General features: G+C 38.9%; 1 long non-coding RNA gene across 1 annotated transcript; it reads right to left on the bottom strand.

Annotated features, from left to right (window-relative positions):
• Positions 1 to 12,345: 12,345 nt before the first annotated feature.
• On the bottom strand, positions 12,346 to 17,923 carry LOC149135419 (uncharacterized). Its single transcript, XR_016241845.1, has 2 exons — positions 17,853 to 17,923; positions 12,346 to 13,710 (listed from the first exon to the last, which is right to left on the bottom strand). It is a non-coding gene; the product is annotated as an uncharacterized LOC149135419 (long non-coding RNA).
• Positions 17,924 to 20,478: the final 2,555 nt, after the last annotated feature.

Raw genomic sequence — 20,478 nt, 5'->3', positions numbered from 1 at the left:
GAACGAAAACCATATCTGTTGTACACCTGTTGGCTGTGAAACCATATTAGCTTTCTGGAAGATGATTTTCAGCAATCGACAGAACAAGTCTGTTGAGGAGTAGTCTTGCTAGAACTCTTCCTGCAGTGGAAAGCAAGGTGATCCCCAGGTAGTTTGAGGAGTCTGTATAGTGTAATGATGACAGCATTGTGGTGACCTTGTGGCAGCTTGCCCTGTTCTCAGTTAATGGGGGTCCACATAGTCACTGGATGCTGGTTGGGTGAGCACCATACTGGGCTAAAACTTCCCAAGAGTGATGCAAACCCCAAGTCCTACTTTGACCTCCTCGTGGTACCACCTGGATCTAAACCAACAGGAGAGGATGACTGTGGATATCTGGCGCCTACAATCTGGTGGCTGGTCAAAGTTCATTCCAAATTAAAAAGAGAAAGAGAACTTGCATATATACATACATGCATACATAAATACTTAGTTTTCAATGCTGGCATGTGTTGGACAGCGTTTCTGAGGCAGTGTTTCAGGTCCCAATATCCAACTTCTTGTCATACCTTTTAGTCTCTTTTTCTGGCATGCAAGGATATGGTGTCGGCTCTGTACTAGACTTATTAGATGGAGCCGACATTAGACTTCAACGGAGCCGAGGATATGGTGTGCCTATTCTAAAACAGGGAGATATATAATAAACATTGGCTAATACAGTCTTAGATCTATAAAAAGAGGCAATAGTCACAGCTGGACTAGCACTGATTATAGGTCTGCTTGCTTAGGGCTGATTTGCATGGGAAGACATTGTCATGTTTATTTTGTAGCCCTGATCATTACTGCTTCAGTTGGCATAAAAAATAGGAGCAGATAAATGATCACTATGATCAACACCTAAGCTTGGCATCCAGTATATGCTATATTTACAGAATGTCCACTATAGTCTGAAATGAAGAAGATTATTTCATTGCTGAGATTTATTATGAAGAATCCTATTTTTACAGGTAAACTCAACAAATATAGTCCCTAATAGGGATATTGTTTAAAGAGAACTGGATCCTTCATAGAACCTCAAATTAAGCATGCAATGGGCATGTGGTTGTTGTTTCTCTCCAGATCAGACCTGATTAAGCAGATTTATGATCAAGTACATTGCAGCTGTGACAGTCTTGTCTGGTCATACTGGACAATTGATCTTAGCTATCGCTCACAAGTGAGTATAATTTGATAGCATATATCATATTTTTGTTAATTATTTTTACTGCCTTTGTTAGTCGTGAGCAGGCATAGTTACCCTTTCAGTCTTCTCCTTTAATCCAGCTGAAAATTGACACAAGCTCTCAGCTGGTATTTGTTTCTCAGTCAAATACACAATACATCACCCAGTCTAGGAATCGAACCCAGCTTAACCAACAGACTTTGCGCCCTTGTCATAGAACTACATTGACTAATAAATTTCTTTACATTTTTAAGATAATGATGTGGAATTTCAAAAAAATTTGGCTGTTGCTTCTAGCGACTAAGTTCTTTTGATAGGTGCATTTATTGACGATAATCAAACCATATCATAAATGAAATAACCTAAGTTACGCTCGGGGATAATCCATCCTGCTCAATTTCGCGCGCGTGCGGGAATGTGAGTGGGTGTATTCCTGTATGTGGTTGTCGAATCGTCTACATTAAATGAGACACAACTTTGTTGGAGTAAGCAGAGTTACCTCCCCTGAAGCACTTTTCAGGTTGTAATGCTATGTAACATAATATCTCTACATCAATAGCAACGTAAGAAATGATGTATTAAAAATTAATTGTGAAATATTTACAATTACTTTATATATGGGAGAGGGAGTGCTTCTTTAGTTAGATTAAAGGATGGAAAATATTTTCACTCAAAGACCAACAGCCAACCATATCTGTGTGTGTGTGCGTGCATGCATACATATATTAATAGGCCAAAATAAGCAAATAAATATTCATGACTTGCCAGAATTTGACCATCTCGTTCTTCTACACACAACATTCTCACCTCTACCTATCTATCTATCTATTTGATTCCTTTTATGTATCTGTCTATCAATCCCTCTAGGTAGACTTTCGTTTAAAATTTTAACTTGTCACTTGAGTTTCTGACTCAACTTTTTGAAACCATATCATCTCATTCTTTGCCTTATAAGCCTAGTTCTCAGTTGCCACAAATTCAACCCTACACATTCCAACTACTATAATTATTTTATCATTTTCATTTGATAAGTACAGTACAATGGATAAAACTGGCTATATGTAAGTTTAAAAGATTTAATATATTGAAATGAAATATTACACTTTTTATTTTGTTTTTGTCTTTCAAATCTGTCTAAAAAGATTACAACAGTTCTCTTAATGTTTTTGTGCATTTTAAGCCATTTTTTGTTTATATTACACAGCCTATACAGAAACCTCCAACTACTTTTCACTGTCTGTCTGTTTGTCTGTATGTATGTATGTATGTCTCTTCTATTTTTTAATTATTATAAATCTTCCACTGAGGCAGGAGCTGGTTTCCAGCAAAGATACAAGGCTCCATCTTTGGAATGTAGTTAACACAGCCAAATTCACATTTGGAACTTGAGAAAAGTCTTGCATATTTTTACTGTTCCACTCATAGATTGCACTTGTAATGTACAAATTAGCCAGTCGATTTCTCTTTCTGAAAATCCCAGTTTATCCAGATTTGTATGTATGTATGTATGTATGTATGTATGTATGTATGTATGTATGTATGTGTGTGTGTGTGTATGTATGTATGTATGTATGTATGTATGTTCTATTTTTTTATGACATCAGCATTGTTGTGGTCATTTTGTAACTCACAAGACAAAAAGACCCCATGACTGAGAGGGAGACTAGGAAAGAGAGTATTGATTTCATGCAGTTTTCAGAGAATGAGCTAAAGTATAATGAGGGAAACAGCTTTAATGTACTCAAGAAGGGTTCATTATAAAAAGGGTAGACACAAAATGCTTTAGTTTTAAAGCTGACAGTGACTTCAAGGTTTTGCCACTACTGATTAGTAAAATTCTCTGAGAAATCATCAGTTGAGAAACAGAGATGTAAAACTCAAAGTTATGAAATTTGAAATTCCAGTTTAATAAACACATTATATTTTGACACCCTACCTTTCATATGAGGTATTCTGTTTTGTCTGCCTGTCCATACTTAATTCTTTGCAACCAAGTGTTTAAATACACACTTGCATGCTCACGCATGTACACACAGACACACACACACAGACACACATACACACAAACACACATACACACACACACATGCGCGCGCGTGTGTGTGTGTGCACATCTGTATATAAGTGAGTAAATGAAACAAAGAAGCACCCAACATTTTGGTTGGAGCCACTTGTATTTAATTACAGTTTGATTCAGCTCCATATGACTTAACGATTAGTGACCTTGTTGGACATGTCCATTTCATCAGATATTTGAAAGAGTCTGTATATCTGTGTGTATGTGTGTATGTGTGTGTGTGTGTGTGTAAACGTAAGTATACCCCTCTATTCAATCCATCCTACTCTTTCACTAACTCATAACCTAATAACACTAATTTCTATTTATATTCTATTAATCCATTTCTTAGTACAGTCTCTATTAGTTTCTCCATCCTCTCACAATATTAAACCTGTTTCTCCTATTTTTCTGAAAACTATGCATAAAATCAATATTCTTTTTCCTATTTTTCCTCTCAGTCACGGGGTCTTGTTAGTCTTGTGAGTTACAAAGTGACCACAACAGTGCTGATATCATAAAAAAAAAATACCCAGTACATTCTTTAAAGTGGGTGCCATTAGGAAGGAAAACCAGCTATAGAAAACATGTTAAAGCTGAGATATTGGAGCAAGATTTGGTCTGCCAACTCAGTTGGGTTCTGCCAAATTGTCCGATTTATGCTTGCATAGAGTGTGTCCCCAATCTTCTATGAGAACGTGTCTAGTTATAGGAAAAAAATTAACCTTACTTGGAAGAGGAGTGTTGATGACATGAAGGACATGTGGTTGTACAAAATCCACCTTGACAGGATTCCATCTGACCCATGGAAATGTGAATGTGAAAAACAGTGATAATAATGATTATTTATATATGAAAATAGGTCAAAGGTCCTTTCTAAATAGGCTCATAAAGCCAGTTTTCTGGTTTCTGTAGCAAAAATATTCCCCCTGGACTGAATGTCAGTTTATTGCAGGGATACTGATTTTTATCAGCTGAGTGGACTGGAGCACTGTGAAATGAAATGTTTTGGTGAAGAACATTATGTAATGCCTGGTTCAGGAATTGAAACCACAATTTTACAATCATGAGGGCAACATCCTAACAACTAAGCAATGTGCCTCCACATTACATATATATTATATGTGTGTCTTTATGTCTGCGTTTATATCCCCATCACCGCTAGACAACTGGTGTTGGTGTGTTTACATCCCTGTAACTTAGTGGTTCAGCAAAAAGACCGATAGACTTGGCTTTAAAAATAGACTTGGCTTTAAAAAATAATTCCTGGGGCTGATTTGTTTGACTAAAACCCTTTGAGGTGGTGCTCCAACATGGCCACAGTCAGATGACTGAAACAAGTAAAAGAATAAAAGAATATACCAGTTCAAACAGTCAGTTTGCAGCACTCCCTATTGGGTTTGAATATGCCTCAAGCATATTTGAACTGGTAACAAGTTTGTATTTATACACATCACTGCTTAGTGCTTTCATCCTGTGTTTTATTTATGGCAGGCCACTGACTAGAGCAACCAGTCATTCTATGATGGCAGCAATATATTAAGAAGGACCTGTTTCTCTTGTCAGTTCATAGTGTCTGCCTTTCTGGTTTCTGGTGCAGTAAAGGAGATAATCATTCTGAAATGCATGCATCTACCAATGTGTGAACTGACTTTGTGTATTTACACCTGTCTATCTACCGTGAGAAATTTTCTCCATGACAAAATACAATGAATGGCTTTCTTGCAGGTTCAAATATGCTCCAAGTGTATTTGAACTGTTTGTAAATATCATCATCATCATCATCATCGTTTAACGTCCGCTTTCCATGCTAGCATGGGTTGGACGATTTGACTGAGGACTGGTGAAACCGGATGGCAACACCAGGCTCCAGTCTGATTTGGCAGAGTTTCTACAGCTGGATGCCCTTCCTAACGCCAACCACTCAGAGAGTGTAGTGGGTGCTTTTACGTGTCACCCGCACGAAAACGGCCACGCTCGAAATGGTGTCTTTTATGTGCCACCCGCACAAGCCAGTCCAGGGGCACTGGCAACGATCTCGCTCGAAAATCCTACAGGAGCCAGTCAGGCGGTACTGGCAACGGCCACGCTCAAAATGGTGCATCTCATGTGCCACCCGCACAAGAACCAGTCCAGGGGCACTGGCAACGATCTTACTTGGCTTGCCGGGTCTTCTCACGCACAGCCCATTTCCAAAGGTCTCGGTCCGTAGTCATCGCCTCGGTGAGGCCCAATGTACGAAGGTCTTGCCTCACCACCTCAGCCCAGGTCTTCCTGGGCCTACCTCTTCCACGGGTTCCCTCAACTGTTAGGGTGTGGCACTTTTTCACGCAGCTATCCTCCTCCATTCTCACCACATGTCCATACCAGCGCAATCGTCTCTCTTGCACGCCACAACTGATGCTTCTAATGTTCAGCTTTTCTCTCAAGATACTTACACTCTGACGGGTATTCACATTGACATTACACATCCAACGGAGCATACTGGCTTCATTCCTTGCGAGCTTACGTATGTCCTCAGCAGTTACAGCCCATGTTTCACTGCCATGTAGCATGGTTGTTCGTACGCATGCGTCATACAGTCTGCCTTTTACTCTGAGTGAGAGTCCCTTTGTCGCCAGCAGGGGTAAGAGCTCTCTAAACTTTGCCCAGGCTATTCTTATTCTAGCAGCTACACTTTCAGCGCACCCACCCCCACTACTAACTTGGTCGCCCAGATAGCGGAAGCTATCGACTACCTCTAGTTTTTCACCCTGGAATGAGATAGAAGTTGTTTCCTGTTTGTTTGCAGTCTTTATTGCACCTGAACATCTGCCACAAACAAAAACTAACTTGCTAGTTAACCTGCCTTTGATGTTGCTGCACCTCTTATGTGTCCATAGCTTGCACCGGGTACATCTTATAGAGTTACTACCTACTCCTTTTCTACATACTGAGCAGGGCCATCTACCTGAAGGGGTTTGTGTTTTATCTACCTTCCTACTTATTAGGATTTTGGTTTTAGCTAGGTTGACTCTAAGGCCCTTCAGTTCTAGACCTTGCTTCCACACCTGAAACTTCTCCTCTAGTTCTGATAGTGACTCCGCAATTAGGGCAAGGTCATCAGCATAGAGGAGCTCCCAGGGGCAACCTGTCTTGAACTCCTCTGTGATTGCCTGGAGGACTATGGTAAATAATAGGGGGCTGAGGACGGAACCTTGGTGGACCCCTACCTCTACCCGGAATTCATTGCTGTACTCATTTCCAACCCTCACCTTACTGGCCGCATCTCTGTACATGGCTCGCACAGCTCTCACTAGCCATTCTTCTATCCCAAGTTTCCTCATTGACCACCAGATAAGGGATCGGGGGACCCTGTCAAAGGCTTTCTCCATGTCAACGAAAGCCAGGTACAGAGGTTTATCCTTGGCTAGGTATTTCTCTTGCAACTGTCTCACTAGAAATAAGGCATCAGTAGTGCTTTTACCTGGCACGAACCCAAACTGCATCTCATCTAAATTGATTCGCTCCCTAATTAGTTGGGCTATGACCCTCTCTGTAACTTTCATAACCTGATCTAACAGCTTGATGCCTCTGTAATTATTTGTATCTAAAGCGTCCCCTTTACCTTTGTAGCAGTTGACTATGATGCTGCTACACCAGTCATAGGGTATGACTCCTTCGTGTACACACACACACACACACACACACACATACATACATACATACATACATACATACATACATACATACATACATACATACGTACATACATACATAAGGAGATGAAAACTCATAATGTGGTAGAGGCCATTACCACTCACAATATGAAAGAGTATTAGTGGAATGTCCCAATAAAAACCTCAATAAAGTGCAGACATAATAGACCGGATATAGTAATCTGGGACAGAGAAGAGAAACTGTGTACAGTAGTAGCAATCAGCTGTCCTGCGGATGTCAACATCCCACTAAAGATTAGAGAAAACGAGAACAACTACGCCGAGCTACTGAGAAATTTACAGATACTCCACCCAGACTACAAGTTCAGATTCATACCCGTGATTGTTGGGGCATTGGGATATGTAACGAACTGCCTCAACAAAAACCTGGAAAAATTAGGGTTCTCAAAACCTGAAAGAAAAAGGCTGATTAGAAGACTACAGATTCAAGCCATCAATGGAACTGTAAAAATATGTAAAACTTTCCAAAAATTTAGCACATAAATACATATGCATGCAGCTAGACATAAAAACGCATCCATAAAACAAACATACAAATCTGCGCATACACTAACACCAAATACTGCACACACACACATATGCACAAATACCTAGATGATGTTGATAAAAGTTCCAATGAAGGAACCTTGAATCTATGTTAGAGTCCGGCTCTTTCTCTATGGACAAGAAATACAGAAATGAAACTGATTGATAACATACATACATACATACATACATACATACATATCTTGTTGTTGATGTTGAAATTCCAATGAAGGAACCTTGGGATTTTCAGAAAGAGAAATCGACTGGCTAATTCGTACATTACAAGTGCAATTTATGAGTGGAACAGTAAAAATATGCAAGACTTTTCTCAAGTTCCAAATGTGAATTTGTCTGTGTAAACTACATCCCAAAGATGGAGCCTTGTATCTTTGTTGGAAACTGGCTTCCTCCTCAGTGGAAGATTTATAATAACTGAAAAATAGAAGAGACATACACGCACACACACATACATATATAGTTGTGGCAGATACCAGTGTCACACAAAGGCACCGGTGCTGATGGCACATAAAAACACCTTTCAAGCATTGGACCTCAATGGAGGCAAGGACCAAAATCATTTGGCATTATGTTGGGCTTCGAGTTTTGGGCCTCACGGAGGCAGTGACCAAGTCCATTTGGCATTATGTCATACTTGAGGTGAAGACCCATCAAGCCAAGTAAAACCACAGTTGTAACAGATACCAGCGTCATGCAAATGGCACCCATGCTGGTGGAAAGTAAAAGTACCCATTACACACTTAAAGTGGTTGGTGTAAGGAAGGGCATCCAGTCATAGAATCCATGCCAAAACAAACTGGAGTCTGGCTTAGCCTTCCAGCTTGCCAGCCCTGGTCAAACTGTCCAACCCATGCCAGCATGGACAACAGACGTTGAATTATGATGATGATGATATATATATGTATATATATATATATATATATATATATATATATATATATATGCGAGTAAAAATAAATACAAAAAAAGGGGGTTTTGTATGATTGTGTATAGAGGAATATATTATTTTGTTTAAAAGAGTTCCAACACTGTCTGTTTTTTTATGTTTTATTTATATTCCTGCAAAACCAATGTGGGATATAGAATATGGAATATACAATATATAATATAATATACAATATATAATATAAAATAAAAATGGATGGTACAATGAAATAAAGTATTGAATGTCTTATTGAATATATGGAATATGTCTTATTGAATAGATGAAATATTGAGTGTTCAATATAAAGGATTAAATATATAAAGGCGAATACGTATTTTCTATACCTTGTGGTATTTCATCATGGCCGGTAATCCCCAACCCCTAACTCTCTCACGTTATATATATATATATATATATATATATATATATATATATATATATATATATATTTGTATGTATGAATGCATATGTATAACAAAAATCTGAGAATTTAACATTGATAAACAGCAAAATTTTGAATAGAACACTTGAAAATTACTTTTCCATTTAACCCAGACAAACCCAAAATATTCTTGGAAATCACAGTAACTGCAACGGTTGCTATTCTAGGCTCAAGCTGTATCAACCAAAATACATAGTGTGATATTGAATTTTTACAAAGGGAGAAATTCAATACCACACTGTTTATTATGTTTGACCTTTGCTCTAAACATGAAAAACTTCAGAAATAGAAATAGAGGTTAAATAGTGGATTTGATGTGCAATGCCAGGTCTGTCAGTCTGTCTGTCTTTCTCTTTTCCTCTCTCACACATACGCACACAAAACAAAACAACCAAACAAAAAAAAATTTGTGATGGAATGTTTGAAGTAATTACAATCCAGACTGAAACGTGGCATCTCAAGTATCAGGTGTACATGTCACTATCAACTATTTGATAAGTTACCCGCATCCGATAGGTATGTGTGTATTATGCGACTGTGGTGTAAGTGAAAGTATAATCTTCTGTTGGAGAAGAATTGCAAAAGAAAGAAATGTGGGGAGCATATCTTTATAACTGCTTGAGGTCCTTCATTCTCAGTTGAAAAGAGATAGTCAGGCACTAGGGCAGTGTTCTGCATCTTATTCCATGACATCTGGTATCCTGCAGGTATTTGCTCTTGACCTCTTGTCACTTGTTGCATACATTAACGAAATAGATGTCAACTTGAAGTATGCAGACAACATTAATCTGTACTTTGAGATAAAAAGAACGGATCCTATACATTACAAATCTTGCCCACAATTTGGTCTGAACGCAATGCTGCTATGGACTGCTAACTGGCAACTCAAGCTGGCTGTAGGCCATTACACCACTATACATTTTGAGAGGTTAAACTTGAAATTTATCTACTTCCTACACAACACCAACCCTAAGAAGTTTGTTGGTGAATGTGACCTTGGATTTATTGTCAACAGTATTAGATTAGCCATATTTCTAAAGTCGTCAAAATGGCCAAATGTGTCTTAGCATCATTCAGTAAGACCTTTGTCAGCTGCTATACCTGGCTATGGTATGTCCACACTTAGAGTTTGAAACTCTAGTCTGGATGCCCCATCTTGTCCAGCTAAAAATGTGCAACAAGTCACCATATCTTACATGTATTGTTTCTCTGAACATCTAGCATTTAGCAGCTGACTTGGTAGAAGCCTAGAAAATTATCTATCATCTTTTCAACAACAATTTTGGTCACCTTTTTGAATTTAGTACCTCTATCGTTCAAGGACATGTTAATAAAATCAAAAAACAATGTAGCACCCATGATTTTCTCACATTCAGAATTGTCAAAGCATAGAATAAACTACCTGCATCAGAAGGAAACAGTGCCCTGGCAGCTAGTCAGAGCACTGCATCATTAAAAAATTCCATGCTTCCCAAAATTTGCCAACACATTCCTGATGTGTCTATACAGCTCTTATGACTCTCTTCATTTTCAATTTTCTATCATTATGTGTTTTATTCAGCATACTGTGTATATATTTCTAGCCGTCTTTGCTACCTTTCTTTATTTGACTGCTTTCTGTTTCCTCTTTTCACATTTTCTGATGAGTCGTAGACACCTGAGCACTATGTGCAATAAGCTCATTATTATGTAAAAACTGCAAGGATTTTGTCTTAAGCTCTCATTATTCTGCCAGTTCACATCCTAGTTACCAAAAATAGTATGAAAGAGAAAACTTTATGGCATTCTGAGTGGCTAATTTGACAACCATAGATATTGTATCATTGACAAATGTTTCCTTTGAAGTCCAACTGAGAGAAAAGCTGTCAAAGACCATGCTAACACATCAAGCGATGCATTAGATTTACAAAGAGGAGGAACTTTTGAGTTCCAGAAAGCTCAAGTGTGCAGTTAGGGGATTACTATTATTAAAATTTCCAATTAAAACAATATTTGTTCTCATCAGCATCATCATTATTGTCATTGTCACCACCACCCCTGCCACCACCACCACCACCATGACTTGACAACGACAACAACGAGGTTGACGATGACGACGATGACGAGGATGATGATGATAACGACAATGAGGATGAGGATGACGATGACGATGATGACAATGATGACGACAACAATGACAAGGACGACGACGACGACAAAGATGACGATGACGACGACGACGACGAGGATGACAAGGATGACGACGACGACAGGGATGACAATGACGACAAGGATGACGATGACGACGACGAGGATGACAATGTCAACGACGATGACAAGGATGACAACAACGACAGGGATGACGATGACGACAAGGATGACGATGACGACGACGACGATGACAATGACGACGATGATGACAAGGATGACAACGACGACAGGGATGACGATGACGACAAGGATGACGATGACGACGACGAGGATGACAATGTCGACGACGATGACAAGGATGACAACGACGACAGGGATGACGATGACAACAAGGATGACGATGACGACGACGAGGATGACAATGACGACGACGATGACAAGTATGACAACGACGACAGGGATGACGATGACGACAGGGATGACGATGACGACAGGGATGACGATGACGACGACGAGGATGACAATGACGATGACGATGACAAGGATGACAACGACGACAGGGATGACGATGACGATGACGACGACCACCATCATTGGTAATAACAATGTCAACAACAGTAACAACAACATATGTGTTGAGTTGGTAGTTTCAGAGGATAACTTCTGGCTTCTAAACCCATAACAACAGCAGCAACAATGTTTTTTGATGTCCATTTTTGATGTAAAGGTTTGGTTTTTAATTTAAAATATCAGGTGATTGGAAGGTGAAATTGTCAGACTGTAGGAAGCATGATTCAAATAGGATTGCACTAATTATAAATGATACAACCCAGAGAATCATTTTAGATAAAATTATTTGTAACAGAAGGATAAAATATTATAAATATAAAAACTAAATAGTGATTAGATGTGTTAATTGGAGTTACATAAATAGAAATTCATTAATAGTTAGATTAAATAAAAAATGTAACAATGGTACTTTACAGAAAGAGAAGGAAATTTTTTTTTGTTCGTTTTCCATAGCACTTTTACTATTTTATATTCAGTCTCTAATATGCTAGAAATAATGGGACAGGTTTGAAAACATGAGACATTATATCGTTAGTGCTATTTTATTGTTGAATATCCCACCAACTAATACTGTTTAGACTATTACTGGAAGAATAGTGTAATCTGCTTCAGATATCTGCATGTTTGTCTAGCATTTAGCATAATTTTCAGGATTGAGAAAACATACTGTCAGGAGTTCTCAAAAGAACTTTATAGCCAGTTATCTCGGTTTGAACTCTGATAAACAAAAATAAGTGTTTTGTAGCCAGGCAGGCAGGCAGCCAGGCAGGCAGCCAGCCAGCCACCCTGGTTAACAAATCAGCATTCTAGCCATAGTGGGTGGCCACAAAATTCTTTTTGGTATTGCTGACAACATTTTTCTTTTTTTTTTTTAGAGTATTCGTTGAATGAAAAGAACAAAAACATTCAATGATGTTATAGTATTGGAGAATCATTGGCAAGTTTCGATTTAGAATGTGTCTGAAAAGTCAGGTTCATTCTCCAGTCATAGCAATTTTACTTACTCCACTAATGTACTTGAAAGTGCATAGCCTAGTGATTAGGATGTAAGATTGTGGCTTCAATTCCCAGACTGGGCAATGCATTGTGTTCTGGAGCAAAACGCTTCATTTCATGCTACCCCAGTCCACTCAGATGTAAATGAGTCCCAGCAGTAACTGGAAAATTAACCCTTTGATGGACCAGGGGGAAGTGTTATAATTTCAGTCACAGACACACCATGGAAACAGGGTTAAGTTCCAGTCTTATGAGTCCTAGGGCTCATGATAGACCTAACTAATATATGAAATAAAAGGCATGATTGATTCAACTTCAGGCAAATTGGTATTGTTGCTAAAGCATAGGACGATATATCTTCCAATATTTTTTCCATGCCTCTTAGTTCAAATCCCACTAAAGTCAGCTTTGCTTTTCATTCTTTTAAGGTCACTAAAATAAACTACCGTTCTAGGTGGTGAATTGGCAGAAGCGTTTGGGCAAGACGTCATGCTGTGTTTTGTTCAACTCTTTGCATTGTGAGTTGTTGTGGGTTAAAACTTTATTTGCTGTCCAGTCTAATACCACCACCTAGACCACATTGGTGCTTTTTGTGGAGTCTGCTCTGTTGCAAATATTCAAAAGTAAGAAGAAAACAAAATATAATAATACAGAAAGAAAAAGATGTGATGTAATGTGTGTGTGTGTGTGTGTGTGTGTGTGTGTGTGTGTGTGTGCATGCACGCGTGCGTATGTATGTACTAGCTGAATAGCCTGTTGTTGCCAGGCAATTTTTACAATAGAATGTCTTACATAGATTTTTGTTTGTTTCATGTCAGACCATGTCTTCCTTGACAGATAGGCCTCTTGAGCTGGACAGATTTGTGCAATTTTTTGCAAAAAACTTCATTGAGGATCTTTTTCCTTTGTAAATTTCATATGACTTTATTCATTAAAACTTCAGAAGTTCTTACAACTTTGGTTGTTGTAATGTTTTGCTTTCCTTTGTTTAATGAAAATTCCTCTTCCTAATGATTTTACTTTCAATTGAGATATCATGCAGAAAATATCAGCTTCCAAATCCTGTTTTCTGATTAGGTAAAATTGATTAAACTTTAAACCTCAGCAACATTTTTCTGCAATTTTTTTCTGGAACAAATAAATAACAAAATCAAATTTAATGTGGAAAATTATTTCAATATGCCAAATTTGAAAATTTTGATGTAATTTTAAAATCTCACAATATGCGACAGCAACAGGGAGGACCCTACAAAAGTAGAGAGAGAAACGTTACACACACACACACACACACACACACACACACACACACACACACACACGCATTTACAAACATACACAAAGGTAGTCAGGAATTTAACATGGTGTACAGTAGACATATGTATGTATGTATGTATGTATGTATGTATGTATGTATGTAAATATTTATGTACGTATGTATATGTGTGTCTGTGTGTAAGTGTTTCTTTGCAATGGACATCAGAAAGCCACCTTCCCCTGCTCTCCTTAAAGCTATGTATTCCTCACATCCACCCTTCTCTGTGTGTGTCGGGGTGTTATCTATGTATGTCGCTTACATAATGCTGTTCTTGCCTTCCCTGATATAAGTCACCCTCACTCTGCTACTGCATTTCCCTCAGACTTATACATTTTGCACTCTTCTCACTTTAACATATAATTCGCCCAACACTCTGGGGAACACATTATAGATTTTTATTGAAATCCAGTTAGTCTATTATTGAACTGGATATTAGTGTCACATGTATGCAAAGTTTCATGAATATTGGTTCACTGGTTTAGGCACTATGATGGCAACACCAGACAGAAATTGCCATTTATATATAAGATACATACATACATACATGCATACACACACACACACACACACACACACACACACACACACACATACATATACATACATACATACATACATACATACATATATATAATCAATTAAAAAACAGAGAGAAAAGAAAAAGAAAAAAGCAAACAAATGTGAGGACGCACCACAAGCAATGTATTAACATGACACTTGGAGAAAGAAGAGAGTTGTTGTTTTACATTTTGAGCATAGCTCTTTGTCAGAAGCAGGAAAAACAGGAAAGTCCAAGGAAAAAGAAGGAAGAAGGAAGAAAAAATCGCCAACAGTTCATGTGCGATTACATAATGACTGAAGGCGCAGTCGTCATTAGTAAATTCAGTTGTCATTAATAGTGATTGAGGGTGCCGGGTAGCACCTACATTGCTAGAAACAAGAGGCAAAGACACATAGTCACAAAAAGCACATTGACTGTGTTTTTGTTGCTATAAGGGTCTTTGACTCTTGTTTCTAACAATGCAAATGCTTCCCTGCACTTTCAGTCACTATTAATGACAACTGAATTTTTCCTTTTTGATTTTATATTGTGTCTAGCCACCTCTATTGTTTTATAATTTTCGCATTACGATTTTGCTGAATCATCCATTGATTCATATGATAAATACTATATACTGACAGGTAGGATTTAGCTTAACCATCAGCGATGGAGTAATCACTGTTAATGAGCTTTAATTCCAAGCGAAATTAGCTTACCAGTATAGTGACCTCTCACTGTGGGGCACTTATCTCCCCTGTCAGTACATAGTCAATGTGCTTTTTGTGGCTGTAAGGGTCTTTGACTCTTGTTTCTAGCAATGTAGGTGGTACCCTGAACCCTCATTCACTATTAGTGACAACTGATTTTTTCCTTTTTGGTTTTATATTGCATCTAGCCACATTCGTTATGTATGTATGTATGTATGTATGTAGGTATGTAGGTTTGTATGTATGTAAGTATGTATACACACATGTGAATTAGACTCTCTCAAATGCCCAGGAGACTCTCTTGAGGTTGTAGATAGTTTTTGTTACCTAGGTGACCAAATTAGTAATAGGGGAAGATATTCTGAAAGTGTTGTAGGATGGAGGATAGAAAACTATTACCTCTGTTGGCAACAAAAGGACTCCTTTCTCAAGGTGAAAGGCAGATTGTATGATGCTTGTGTACAAACTGCTATACTCCATAGTAGTATGACATGGGCTCTGAATGTAGAAGACATAAGTAGACTGGAGAGGAATGAAGCTAGTATGTTCCAGTGGTTATGCAACATCAGTGTGCATGCACAACAAAGTGTAAATGTGTTGAGAGAAAAGTTGGGCATAAGAGGAATCAGATGGAGCAAACAAGGGAGAAGACTGTTGCTTCGGATATGTGATGCATATGAATGAAGACAGTTGTATAAAGAAGTGCTGATCACTTAAAATGGATGGCACTTGTGGAAGAGGGAGACCTAGAGTGACATGGGATGAAGTAGTGAGGACTGATCTCAGGATGTTGGGCCTTACACAGGGGATGACAATAAACTGAGATGTCTGACAATATGAGGTTCTTAAGAAGACCTTCCCACTTCAGTGAAACTGAGTTCTGGAAGTGCTCTATGTTCCACCCATATGTAACAATAAAATTTTCCACACACTCTAACCAAACCATATCTCATCTTCTCTTCCTCACATTTTCTCTTTATATGCACTATGTTAACGCTTATTACTCCTGCAATTCAATCCTGTGCTCACTGCCCTGCCCACTGTATCACTGTTATCCTGTTGTCATTCCTGTTCCTCTATACACCCAAGTTTCACCAGTCACTGTATTTCCCACTCTTTGCATTCTCTCTCCCAATTTCTGCAGCACAGTCCTGTCCTCACTGCTCTATCCATTGTGTCATTACTATCCTGTTGTCCCCACCTTCTCTATATACCCAGGTTTCACCAGTCATTGCATTCCCACCTCCTCTTTGCATTCATGTGAACCCCCCTACACCCTACTGATGCACTTGTGACAGTACTTTACCATCCCATTTATATTCTCATCCCTGTGCCTTGAGAGTATGCCCTGGTGTATTGCTACCATCTCTCCCTTGTTCTCTCTCTCTCACCCTTGCTCTCTCTTGCACTCTCACACTTTCACTCTCTTCCACTCTCTCTCTCTCTCTCTCTCTCTCTCTCTCTCTAACCATGTACCTCCTCTACAATAAGACACCTGTTTCTGCTACTCTGTCACACTCTAATATCTCATCACCTGGCACAAGGCCTCCTCCTTTAATAACCCCCTCCCAAAGGATTTTTGTCTTGCGGGTTAGTTGGTGATGCCACCAGTGCTGGTGCCACATAAAAAGCATCTAGTCCACCCTGTAAGGTAGTTGACATTAGGAAGAGCATCCAGCTGTAAAAATCATGTCAAAACACTTTGCCAGTGCTGATGCCAAATAAAAAGCACTCAGTCCACTCTGTAAGGTGATTGACATTAAGAAGAGCTTCCAGCCATAAAAGAAACATGCTAAAACAGACGGTGACGCCTGGTGTAGTCTTCTGGCTTGCCAGCTCCTGTTAGACCATCCTACCCATGCCAGCATGGAAAACAGATGTTAAAAGATGATGATGAAAGAAAGAAGTAACAGTTGAAAAAGAAAGAAAAAGGGAAAGGCATAAGGTGAAAGGAAAGTGAAGATGGAGGTGGTGGAGGAAGAATACAATGAGCAGGAAAAAAAATGGGAGCATTAGGAGGAGGAGGAGGAGGAGGAGGAGGAGGAGGGGAGGAGAAAAAAAAGAAAAAGAAAAATCTGTAGGATGTTTATTTTACAAGTGCATATCAGTAAAGCTTCCCCTGCTGCACATTTTGGAAAACGCCTTTGATGCACAACTGCATTCTCAGCTTCCAATCAGCCTCTCCTGTAACTAATAGTAGTAAGAAAGCAGTGGGACAGCATCAAAGATATTGGCCAATGTATCTAAAGAAAGCAACTATGTTTGGCATTAAGGAAGTCATGTTACTTTGTTGCAAGACAAAATGAAAGTAAATAGCTAAATGAAACAAGAAACTTTAGAATGTAATTTGAATTTCAACAAAAAAGAAGAACATAAAAATGAAATAACAGAGAAAAATAATAGAAAAGAGCTAGAATGTATGTATGTGTGTACATGGTAAGAAGCTTGCTTCCCAACACTTACCCAAGGTGCCACTGCATGGCACCTTGGGTAAGCATCCTCTATTGTAGCCTCAGGCCAACCAAAGCCTTGTGAGTGGATTTGGTAGATGGAAACTGAAAGAAGCTCATTGTATATGTATGTATGTGTGTATATATGTGTCTGTATTTGTCCCTCCACCACTGCTTGACAACCGATGTTGATGTGCTTACGTCCCCATAACTTTGTGGTTTGGCAAAGAGACTGATAGAATAAGTATTGGGCTTACAAAGAATAAGTCATGGCGTTGACTTGTTCAATCTAAAGGTGGTGCTCCAGCACAGCCGCAGTCAAATGACTGAAACAAGAAAAAGAAAGAATATATATATATTATCTCACATGCACATATAGATAGATATAAACACACACACATATATATGCATATATATATATATATATATATATATATATATATATATATATATATGTAGTGAAACTATCACCTTGATCACCATTATATACAAACAAACCATCTTCTCCCACTGTTATAAATATATTCAAGTTCGGGCGTAGTAGAGAGCAGCCTACTGTATCCATCACCGTACCGTTCCCGCCAGAACGCAACTGACCAATCACAGCCCTTAATAAGGTCACGTGATAGTGTTTTTTGAATGCTTTCCTGGAGCCTACCCTCAGCTATAAATAGCCTAAATTATACCCGCCAAATCGTCGCGGCTCAGATCTTAGATCTGGTCGTTTGACCACACACGCATAACACAGTCAACCAGTTTCCAGCGACGACATCAACACGACACTACTACTACCAGCATCGCCGCCAGCAGCAACACGACACTATGACTACCAGCATCGTCCCCGCCAGCGTCAACATGACTTTCTACACGTACACTAGCTACCAGCAGCTAACCAAACTACCGCAGAACTTCTCTCTTCGATCCTGTTTGTGTGATTCATCTTCACCACAAAATAACAGCCAAGAGCCCAGCCTGCGAAAGACATCTGTACTCAAGAACCCGGCTTGGCATAGAAGCCACAACATCACAACTAGTGATCGCTCTGCCCCACACGCCTTAACTTCTTATACAGACACTTACCACTGTGTACTCTAAGAACTGGTACCTTAAATCCTTATACGTGTTACTGACTCATATTCAATACTGTGTACCTCTCGTACCCACATACATGTATCACTTACACACATTCTTTTCTATACATGTCTTTTATTGTGTTTTCATTATGTTGCATTCACACTCACACACAGACATACATTTTAATGCTACAATAAATATTACTGTTATTCATCTTTATCGGTTGTGTTCTATCGTCTTCCTTACTAGCGTTTACGAATTCTCTATGTTATCGAAGTATAACATATTTATATCATTTGATATATTTTGTGTTCGACCGTGTGACGCGTTTAAGAAAGGAGCCCTGTTTTTCCATTCGTCACCATTTATCCTTTTTGGTTCGCACGGTCGTTCTTACATATATATATATATATATGTCAAATCTCTGAATGAGGTATAAACAGTAACTGCACGACAACGTGAAGTATATTTGCCACTTAAATGTGGCTAAACCCTAAGGGTGAATGTTACTGTTGCTTTTAGCCCCAGGAGGACATCTCCTCCAGCTGGCCATTGACATACATCTGTGCCCTGTCGGTATTTGCAAAGGGAAGTCATCCTTCCCATCGTCGATCTGACGTGACACGTACGGACTCGAGTTTCTGGGTATTTACCCTTCGTCAGCGTACGACAATCACCGATCTTCGATGCGAAGGTGTCCCAATGCAAATACATATCTACTTTTTCCAGTGACAAAAATTCACTGATCTCGAAAAAGTGTAAACAAGCAATGTTAAATCTCTGAACGAGGTATAAACAGTAACTGCACGACAATGTGAAGTATATTTGCCTCTTAAATGTGGCTAAACCCTAAGGGTGAATGTTACTGTTGCTTTTAGCCCCAGGAGAACAGGGCACAAATGTGTGTTAATGGCCAGCTGGAGGATAAATTTTAGCCCTTCTATCATGAATTCTTTTTTGATGTGATGTGGGAGTTCGTTGGCGTAATTCTCTAACCAGAATTGAATTGCCTCTATTCCTAGGTTGTGGGGGATATTGGCATGGGTTAGATGGTTTGACAGGAATTGGTAAGCTGGAGAACTGCAGCTCTGTGGCTTACAAGGTCCAGTCTATTTTGACTTGGTTTCTATGTCTCATTTTCTGGTATGTCTACAGGCTTTCCCTATTCTCTACTCTATCAACTGATTTATTATACTGCTGTTCACCACTCTTTCTCTTCTGCCTCTTATCACCATCCACTTCCTGAGCTTTCTTCCTCATACTGGCACCTTCTCTACAATTGATATTTACCAACAACCACACCTTCACTCTCATACATCATTCACTACGTGAACCTCAACCCCTATATCTAAGCAACTTGTCACTCTCTTCTCACACCCCTATGGACTTATCCTCATCGTCAATTCATATTTTCTTTTATACTCACCTCCTACCTTGAGAGGATGCTCAAACACCTCATCTCCAACACCATTATCCTCTTTTCAGCTTCTCCCCCAACTCTTATATAGCACAAGATAGTATTTCTTCTATAGCAAGATACTTGTGCCTGTCCTAGCATATTTTAGCTTTCAACATCAAGTATCTGGAAGAGGTAGTGCTGCCCTGGGTCAAGAAGGTGGCTGCTAGAATACCTTATGTCTGGCAACAGGACACTGCACCATGCGACACAACCAGAACTAGCTTTGCATGAGTAAAAGGGATTCCTTAATACATATTAACTACTTTTCTCCTATTTTGTACATCACATACTCACACATAGATATATATTCACACACACACATCTAATTTATTTATTTAGTTAATTTGCAG

Source organism: Octopus bimaculoides, chromosome 5 (assembly GCF_046866305.1).
Source record: "Octopus bimaculoides isolate indiv1 chromosome 5, ASM4686630v1, whole genome shotgun sequence".
Taxonomy (NCBI): Eukaryota; Metazoa; Mollusca; class Cephalopoda; order Octopoda; family Octopodidae; genus Octopus; species Octopus bimaculoides.
Note: the sequence above shows the minus strand (reverse complement) of the source record. Positions and strands in the feature narration are given on the sequence as shown.